The sequence below is a fragment of the Schistocerca americana genome, chromosome 4 (assembly GCF_021461395.2).
Source record: "Schistocerca americana isolate TAMUIC-IGC-003095 chromosome 4, iqSchAmer2.1, whole genome shotgun sequence".
NCBI classification, from domain to species: Eukaryota; Metazoa; Arthropoda; class Insecta; order Orthoptera; family Acrididae; genus Schistocerca; species Schistocerca americana.
The window spans coordinates 539655715-539665272 of NC_060122.1; the positions used below are offsets into that span (position 1 = coordinate 539655715).

Genomic DNA, 9558 nt, shown 5'->3' on the forward strand with positions numbered 1-9558 from the left:
TACTCTCTCTCCTTGAGCAGAGTCCGGTTTTGCAAGTCAATGAATTCCAATTGCATTTTCAAATGCACAGTCTCTGGTGCAGTAGAAAATGTGTGCTGAATAATTAGAATTCATTTTGTATGCTACATAGGTCTTTACATATGGTCTGAATAGACTCATGGAGTTTCACAACACTTTGCTGATGAGGTGTGAAACATGAGTCTGAAGGCAATTGTAGCGATGAAATGTTTTCAAAAAAGTTACTCTTCCTGTGACAAGCTGCCTTTCAGAGAGATATAGTTCATGCATGAATGCACTTATTTTATCATACATGTTTGGAATAAGCAGAATATTTCCTTGAGCTGACAAATTCAAGAGCCCTGTGATATCAGTAAGGAAGGCAAAATCCACAACATATTTGTCATCACTGAATGCTGGCTGCATATCTGCTGCCACATCCACAAATAGGGCAATTTCCTTCTGAATTGCAAATAATGTGTTAAGAACTTCGCCTTTAATAAGCAGTCGTACCACACACTGGGGGAGGGGGGTGTGGGGCATTGCCATATGCTGCTTCCAAGTCTTGCAAAAATCCCTTGAACTGGTGGTGATGGATACAGTGGCGCCTCATAATACTGGCACATTGTGCCACAACCTTCATGACATCACTGTATTGCACACCTTCTCTGCAAAGGCCCTCCTGGGAGATAAAACAGTGTATCTATACTTTATATGTCTCTTCCAAATTCTTTGATTTTTTTTTCTTTCATATAAGATACCAAACCTGTCTGTGGTGCTCCCATCTGTTGCCACAAACAGAGCCTGTCCCATGGCAAACATATGTTTTTAACCAATTCACAAACCATCTCAATTACCAACTGTGACTTCATAATCCATAGGTATAACATATAATAATTCCTCAAAAACTTGTAGTTCCAGGACAACACCCTTGCACTAATATTGCAAGCTGCACGTAGTCTGTTTCATTGATGATTTCATCAATTGCTATCAAATAACCAACAAATGTCTGACCTTTGTCCTCCATTTGGTTTTCCAGGTCCGCACCCATATCTTGGATCTGACAAGAAACTTTGCTTTGAGATACGAACTCATTCAAATTTCTTTACCTCTCCTGATGTTAAGTACTCTATGATGTCCAGCCAACAGAACTTCAAAGAGCCCCCATCGAAAACGGCCGCTGCTTGTCACAATTATTTGTACAACTTGTAGCTTGTAAGTAATAGCGTGTCATTTAAATATTCCTCTTCATCAGCTATTTAAAATTAATTGCATGAAACTTGTATAATTGGCCGGCCGAAGTGGCCGTGCGGTTCTAGGCGCTGCAGTCTGGAACCGCGAGACCGCTACGGTCGCAGGTTCGAATCCTGCCTCGGGCATGGATGTGTGTGATGTCCTTAGGTTAGTTAGGTTTAACTAGTTCTAAGTTCTAGGGGACTAATGACCTCAGCAGTTGAGTCCCATAGTGCTCAGAACCATTTGAAACTTGTGTAATTGAAATTGATGCATATGAAGAACATGGAGAAGGACCCTATGACTTTATTTCTGCCTTAAAATTACATGTTGCTGTTCTTCGTAATTGATTTCTTGATCACTGTCCACCTAATCAACCGTACAAAATGAAGGGATACATAATGACACTGAATATTGTACTTATTCATTGTGGTTAGCATCTTATAACACACTAAGGATTGCAACAATCTTTTTCTTCAACAAATAAGAATTGTTCTTTCCAAAAAGGTCATGACAATGGTCTTTTTAGAGATGTGTTCATTAAGGTCACATTCACTACAATGTGAAAAGTTTGTAAATCGTATGGTGTCAAATGTAGGCCCAGGTATGCAAGAGAACAGTGCACAAATAACTGTGCCTTCTCATTGGTGAGCCATGGGACACATGAAGGTACCATTGTTTGGTAAGCCAGTGTTTAAAGCCTGGACTAGACCATGCAATCAGCCAATTTTGAAGAGCTTTCACCTACTAATCAGTGCCCACTCAAAAGCAACAACTATGATGGCACTAAGGCAATCAATTTCTTTAATAAAAAGGGGTTAAAGTTGATGGCTTTGGGTTTGATTTGAATGAAGTAGACTCAGTAGAATTTATTTCTAAGTATTAGGCCAGCGATTTAACAGTTTCTGAGAAATTGAAGATAGAGTAATTTCAACCCATAACAGGGGCATACTTGTGGAGCAATTCCATTGGTAACTGGAGCAGTGAGATCTGCATTCAAATCGCAGTTGACTGTCTCCCTCTCTTTTGAAGAGTTGTTTCCCTCCAATCACGGTGCTATATGAATTTCATGATAGTTTTCATTCTCTTGTCCAGAAAGTAAAGAAATATTAAGGGAAATAGTGTTTCCATATGTTCGAGTAGTCAACCATCTCCACATGTTTCAAAATGTTTCTATGTCTGTACCTTCGACATTTTTTTTTTTTTTTTTTTTTTTTTTTTTTAGAAAAAAAAGGGGGGGTGGGGAAGCCTAGTGACTGAAACACTTTAACAGGAGCATTTGAAAACACAATTTATGCATCACAATATATAATAAACTAAACTAAACTCCGTCTGATCAGGCCTTGGAAGGCCCAACAGCACCGACCGGCCGCCGTGTCGTCCTCAGCTCACAGGTGTCACTGGGTGCGGATATGGAAAGGCATGTGGTCTGCACACCGCTCTCCCGACCGTATGTCGTTTGCGAGACCGGAGCTGCTACTTCTGAATCAAGTAGGTCCTCAGTTTACTTCACAAGGGCTGAGTGCAGCCCATTTGCCAACAGCGCTTGGCAGACCAGATGGTCACTCATCCAAGTGCTAGCCCAGCCCGACAGCACTTAACTTTGGTGATCTGATGGGAACCAGTGTTGCCACTGCAGCAAGGCCGTTGGCAACATATAATAAACTGCTCGAAATAGAGGGATAAGAATTTGATGGAGTGTACCATATACATTGTTCGTGATAAAATATATACTGTTGTTCTTAGTCTTCTGATGTGTTTTAATAATGAGAACAATCCTCCAAAGTACTTTTAAAAGCCATGGCTTATTGGCGGCATTCAAATGTATCATTCTGTGCCTAAGAGCGAAATGAATGAGCATGCCTCACTCTGCCATCTATCGAGTGTAAGTAATGAGTCCATCTCTATACTCTTTGACTGCCCAGGAGTTGCAAAATGATCTACGGGCAGTAACTGGTTGCAATGTCAGTGATCAAACAATACACAACAGACTCAGAGAGGCTGATTTTAAGACCAAGGAGACCTCATCACATCGCTCAATTAACAGCTCAGCACATGAGAAAGGAACATCGATTTGCTGAAGAACATGGGCCCTGACAGCTGCATCACTGGCACAATGTATTGTTTACAGACAATTTCCTCTTTCATCTAACACAGTGCAATGGGCCTATTAGTATATATCGTCATTACAGTGAGCTTTATAATGAAGCAGCAGTCCAGGAAATGGACAAATTTGGCTTGTGGCTCAGTGATTGTGTGGGGTGGCATCACAATTGATGGATGATCTGACCTTCAGTTACTCAGAGGCCATCTATAAGCTTGGAGGTACATAAGTGAGATTGTGTTAGGTCATGTTACGCCCACTGCAGTTACAATAGTTCTCGAGTTTATAGCTGTGTGGTCTGAGGCACCTCGTCATGGTCCGTGCGGCTCCCCCCGTCGGAGGTTTGAGTCCTCCCTCGGGTGGGTGTGTGTGTTGTCCAGAGCGTAAGTTAGATTAAGTACTGTGTAGGTTTAGGGACCGATGAGCTCAGCAGTGTGTTCCCATAAGACTTCACCACAAATTTCCAAAATTTTTCTCCAGTTTATATCACACAATCCCCATGTGAGCGATATGTAGGAAGTTGTCATATATTCCTAAATTATCATTTAAAGCTGGTTCTTGAAACTTTGTTAGTAGACTTTCTTTTGATAGTTTACATCCATCTTCAAGAGTCTGCCAGTTCAGTCCCTTCAGTATCTCTGTGGCACTCTTCCATGGTACAACCAAACCTGTGACCATTCGTGCTGCACTTTTCTGTGTACATTCAATATCCCCTGTTAATCATATTTTGTATCGGTCCCACACATTTGAGCAATAAGAGGTGTGATTGGAAAGTTTTAAGAATGGATCCGCTAGTGTTTACTGGTTTGGCGGGCTGGTACACAGAGCGTGGGGAGTGAGTCTTTGCCTTGTCCTTGAATGCCCTCTGATAGGAAACTGTGTTTCCTTTATTCAGTTTGTTGTGACGGCTGGTTGAGTGCAGGTCTGTTAGGGCTTGTTGCCGGATTCTGTCTGCGTGAAAATGGACATAAAAACAGAGCAACAAGTTTGTGTCAAATTTTGTTTTAAAGCCGGGAAATCTGCTTCTGAGACTTATGAACTATTAAAAACAGCTTTTGTAGATAATTGTATGACCCAGTCAAATGTTTTCATCTGGTTCAACAGATTTAAAAATGGCCGCGAATCATTTGAAGATGAACCATGGTCCGGTCATCCTTCCATCTCAGAAATGAATGAAAATGTGAAAGTTTGCAACTTAGTGTGCTCTGGTCATAGAATCACAACTAAGGAGATGACTGATGAACTTAATTTAAGTTTCTATGCAATTCAGTCAACTAACAAAAAAGTTGCAGGTACAGAGGAAACTAACTAAAAGTCCCCAATCCAGTCACAAATTTCACCTGATACCCCATATGACCATACTTTTGACAATAAACCTAGGTGAGGTACTGAGTCAAATGCTTTTCGGAAATCAAGAAATAGAGCATCAACTTGACTGTCTTCATCCAAAGCATTCAGTATTTCATGTGTGAAAAGTGCAAGTTGGGTTTCACATGAGCAATGTTTTTGGATTCCATGCTGGTTGACATTGAGGAGGTTATTCTGTTCAACATACATGATTTTGTTTGAGCTCAAAATATGTTCTAAATTTCAGCAACAAATTGATGTTGAGGATACTGGACAGTAGTTTTGCGGATACATTTTATTCCCTTCTTGTAAACAACTGTGACCTGTCCTTTTTTCCAAGAACTTGGCACAGTTTTTTCTGTTCAACGGATCTATGATAAATTACAGTTAGGAGAGGGGCTAACTCGACTGTAAATTCAGTATATAATCTGACAGTGATGCTGTCAGGGCCTGGAGCTTTTTTGAATTTTAACAATACCACTGACGCTAAAACATATTTCATTCATCTTTTCCGTGGTACAACGATTAAATTGGGGTAATTGTCCTGGGTTTTCCTCTGTAAAGGAACATTTGGAAACAGAGTTAAGCATATCAGCTTTTGCTTTCCTACCATCAATTTCAATTCCTGTCTCATTCGCTAGGGACTGGACACTAACTTTGGAGCCTCTAACAGCCTTTGCATACGGCCAGAATTTCCCTGGGTTTTGTGAAATTTCATTTGACAATATTCTGCTGTGGTAGTCACTAAAGGCACCATGCATTGCTCTCCTGACAGCCAAATGCATTTCATTCACTATCTCTCTATCTATAGCCCTACACTTTGTTTCACACCTGTTATGCAGTCACCTCTGTTTCTTTAGAAGTTTCTTTACAATGACTGTATACCATGGAGGTTCCCTTCTATTATGAGCTGTCCTACTTTGTACATATCTGTCCAGTGCATGGCCAACTACCCTTTTAAACTTGAACTATAGTTCCTCTACATGCTCCTATGTGCTGAAAGCTTCAAGTTCCTCACTGAGATATGACACTACTGTTTTTTTATCTAGTTTGGTGAACATGTGTATCTTTCTGTTTGTTTCAGTTGTCATTTGTACTTTGGTTATCGTTGCCACAACAGCATTTTGGTCGTGGATACCAGTGGACATCCTCAAAGAAGTCAGGTCTATTTGTTGCCATTAGATCCAATATATTTCCTTCAGGTGTGGTGTTCCTAACTATATGGTGTAAGTAGTTTTCAAAAAACACATTTAGTAATGTTTCACAGGATGCCTTATCACACCCACCACTAACAAAACTGTAATTTTCCCAATTAATTGTTGGCTGATTAAAGTCTCCACTGATGATTACAATATGATTGGGGAACTTATGTACAAGTGAAATGAGATTTTCTCTAAAGTTTATGGTTACATCAGGATATGATTCTGTTGAGCAATAAAAGAATACAATTATCATTTTATGCCCACCCCTGATACGGAGTTTTACCCAAATAATCTCACACACTGCTTCCCTTTCTATCTTGGTGGATTTGAGTTTCTTGTCTACTGCGGCAAATACACCACCTCCATTTCCCATTTTTCTACCCTTTTGATAAACAATTACATTTTCCCCAAAAATCTCACTGCTATCAATTTCAGGTTTCAACCAACCTTCTGTACCTAAAATCATATGAACTTCACTGCTTTTCATGAGCACTTCAAGCTCTGGCATTTTGTTGTGAATGCTTCGGCAGTTATTCACTAGGATTTTAATACTCTCACCTGTGAGAGGCGCTTTGATCTTTCACTGATACTTCTGGGTTTCCTACAGCTATCATTATCTGGATTGGATGGAGAATCACCTAATCTAAAAGACCCTCGTGTACACCCCACACACAGTCAGCTACCTGAGTAGCAGCCTCCAATGTGTAGTGCACACCTGACCCATTTATGGGAATCCTAAGTTCTCAACCCTATGGTGCAAGTCCAGGAAGTCACAGCCTAGCTTGTCACAGAACCTTCGATGTCTGTGGTTAAATCCTTCCATTCAACTCAGAACCAAAGGGCCATAATAAGTTCTGGGGACGATGCTGCAAATATGGCCTCAGAGCCCAGACAAAAGGCACCATTTGTTCCAACGTGCATCACAATCTGCAGTTGCTTGCACCTTGTTCCCTCAGTGGCTGCCAGAATAGACTATACAACATGTTGAATGAGGTCCTCCGGCGTACACACTGAGTGCACCCAGTATTCTCTCTGTCTCTTGCTCCCATTTCCCTAAAGTGTACCATCATTCCCAACTGGTGCAATGATGCCTTGTTTCACTTCTGACAGAAAGTGGACAATGGCAGTTTATTGTCTGTGATAAGAGTGAAATGTCTACCATCAAGCATGTGCCTAAACCCTTTCACTGAGGCCTATGCCACGGATAGTTTGCAATCATATCTTGACCAATTTGCTTGTGATGGTGATGTTTCATGACCAATTTGCTTGTGATTGTGATAATTTTTTTATTGAAGAAAGCTAGAGATTTCCAGTCACGTTGCATACTGTTCCAATGGTAGTTGGTGATGCATCCACCATAACTGTGAGAAGTGTATCAGGAAGAGGGTAAGCTAATAGTGTAGCCTGTGGAGTACTGTCATTCACTCTGGTAAAAGATGCTTTCGTTTCATCAGTCGACTGTGTATTGTGTTCCAGGTTTAGGTGAAACTTTTAGGAATTCATTGAGGCACTGCCAGCAGTGCATGGTTGCAGAACAAATGTCAATAAAAGTTTGCCAAGCCCTGGAAATGATCTAATTCGCATATTGTCACGGGCAATGGAAACTGAGAAATAGTTTCCATTCTAATCATAGAATGCAAGCTTTCATATCTGCATTTCTGTTATTGTTTATATTTGTTTTACGGGCATGACTCCTTGATCCAAAGCATTATTATTTGCCTAATGTTTCATCTTCCAATGCTGGCAATACCAACACAGACTATAATGACTCAGAAAGCAGTTACAAGCTCAGCAAGCCAAATACTTTGGCTTTTTTTGAGATTGTAACTGCTTTTTGTGTCATAATTGTCTAAGATGATGTCTCCAGTGTAGGCAAATAAAACATTAGGCAGAGAACTATGCCGTGGACCATGGCCTAATGCCAATTAATCAAAAATCAGCAATAGCTTCAACTTTGTCTTGCTGTTTGCAGGACTCCAGCAGCACTTTCTTCTTCCTAACACTTTGTACATTCCTAGGCTTCTTGGCCTTGGTTGAAGTGTGCTGCACATTTCCTGCTCCTCGTTCTACCTGAGGCTCTTCTCCACTTAACTCTGGCAGTGGTAGATTCCTGTTTTTGGTGTTGATGATAAAACTGTCAGAACACGTTCTCTCTCTTCCTATCCTTCTACCAGCTGCCAGTTCCCAACTACCCTCCTCCCCACTATCTCCCTTGAGTTCCTTCCTTGCTTCCTCCAACTGTGCCTGAAGGGCACAGATTTACCTTTCCTGTTCCCACATTCTCCCCAGTCCATCCCCCCCCCCACCCCCCCCCCCCCCAGAGAAAATATTTCCTACAAGATTGGCAACAAATTCCTTTACTCACTACCCTACAACTACTCCCACATTTCTCACTCATGATCAGTTTTGAAAGAATAATTAAGTTTACATAATGTTTTAAGGACGCGAGATTGGCTGTGTGTAAACAAAAAACGACACACAGGTCTTATATGCGGTGTTTTTTTTTACCGATTTAGAGATACAATGACAGAAGAATGAATTTGTAATTAATTTGCTTTTAGAGAAGTTACGTTATCAGGCATGTTTGGTGAGGTTGTTAAATGTTTATAGCTTGGAAAATTTAGGCCTAGATCACATCTATCTAACTAGTAAACAATACCTGAGTCCAACTTCAGCAGCCAGATTTGTGTGTGTTACTTTTTGCATGAGTATGTGTGTATTTGTGTGTGTGTGTGTGTGTGTGTGTGTGTGTGTGTGTTTTGTCGGTTTTCCAATGAAGGCCTTCTTGGTCAAAGGTTCACCTTCCGACAGCCTTTTTGTTGTGTCTGTTGTGACTTGGCATCTCTGCTATACAGTGAGTAGCAACTATACTTTTCGTAATATTGTTACATTCCATCCTGAATGTTCCATTGTTTGATTCAGAAGAACGGTTTTTTCTGAAAGCTTACTTGCTTAGCAGTCTTTTTATTGTACCTGTCTGCAACTCAACATCCCAATATATGGTGAGTAGCAATCTAACCTTTTCATAAAATTGTCTTGTCAATGTGTTTTACACCATATAGGGATGAAGCCCTACAAAATGACGTGTCCAAGAACTGAAGGAGGAAGATAAGGAAAAGCATGTTAATTACTGTACATGACTATGTCAAACAGTTGAGAGAGGAATGTCAGATACACTGCTGTATTTCATGATTGATGAAGCTTGTTTCCATCTGATGGGAAATGTGAACCCCCAGAACACCAGATACCAGTCAACAAACAATCCCTGTATGATTAATAAGGAACCTCTTCATGGTGAAAAAACTGAAGTATGGTGTGCTGTGTACAAGCAAATCTTTGAGGAATTTTCTGCACAGGTGACAACCCATGAACATATGTAGGCTGTCTTTCAGGACATCAGGGTGACCTGTCATACTTCAAGTAAATCAATCTCATGAATTCATGAAAAATTCACAGAAGAAAAGACTCTCAGCAAAGTATTGTGGCTGCTACATTTGCTGGACGTAACCACCTATGACTTTTATCAGTGGGACAGTCTAAAGGGAAAAGTGTATACAAATAACCCAACAAAATTGGAAGACTTGAAACACAATATTCATAATGAAATTTTGAGAATTGATGTGACAGAGTTGTGCAAAGTGTATATTATCATGTTAGTGTGCATGCAAAAGCGCA

General features: G+C 40.5%; 1 pseudogene; it reads right to left on the reverse strand.

The window, feature by feature from the left end:
* Positions 1–2764: 2764 nt before the first annotated feature.
* LOC124614379 lies at positions 2765–2882 on the reverse strand (annotated as a pseudogene).
* Between the last annotated feature and the right edge of the window lie 6676 nt (positions 2883–9558).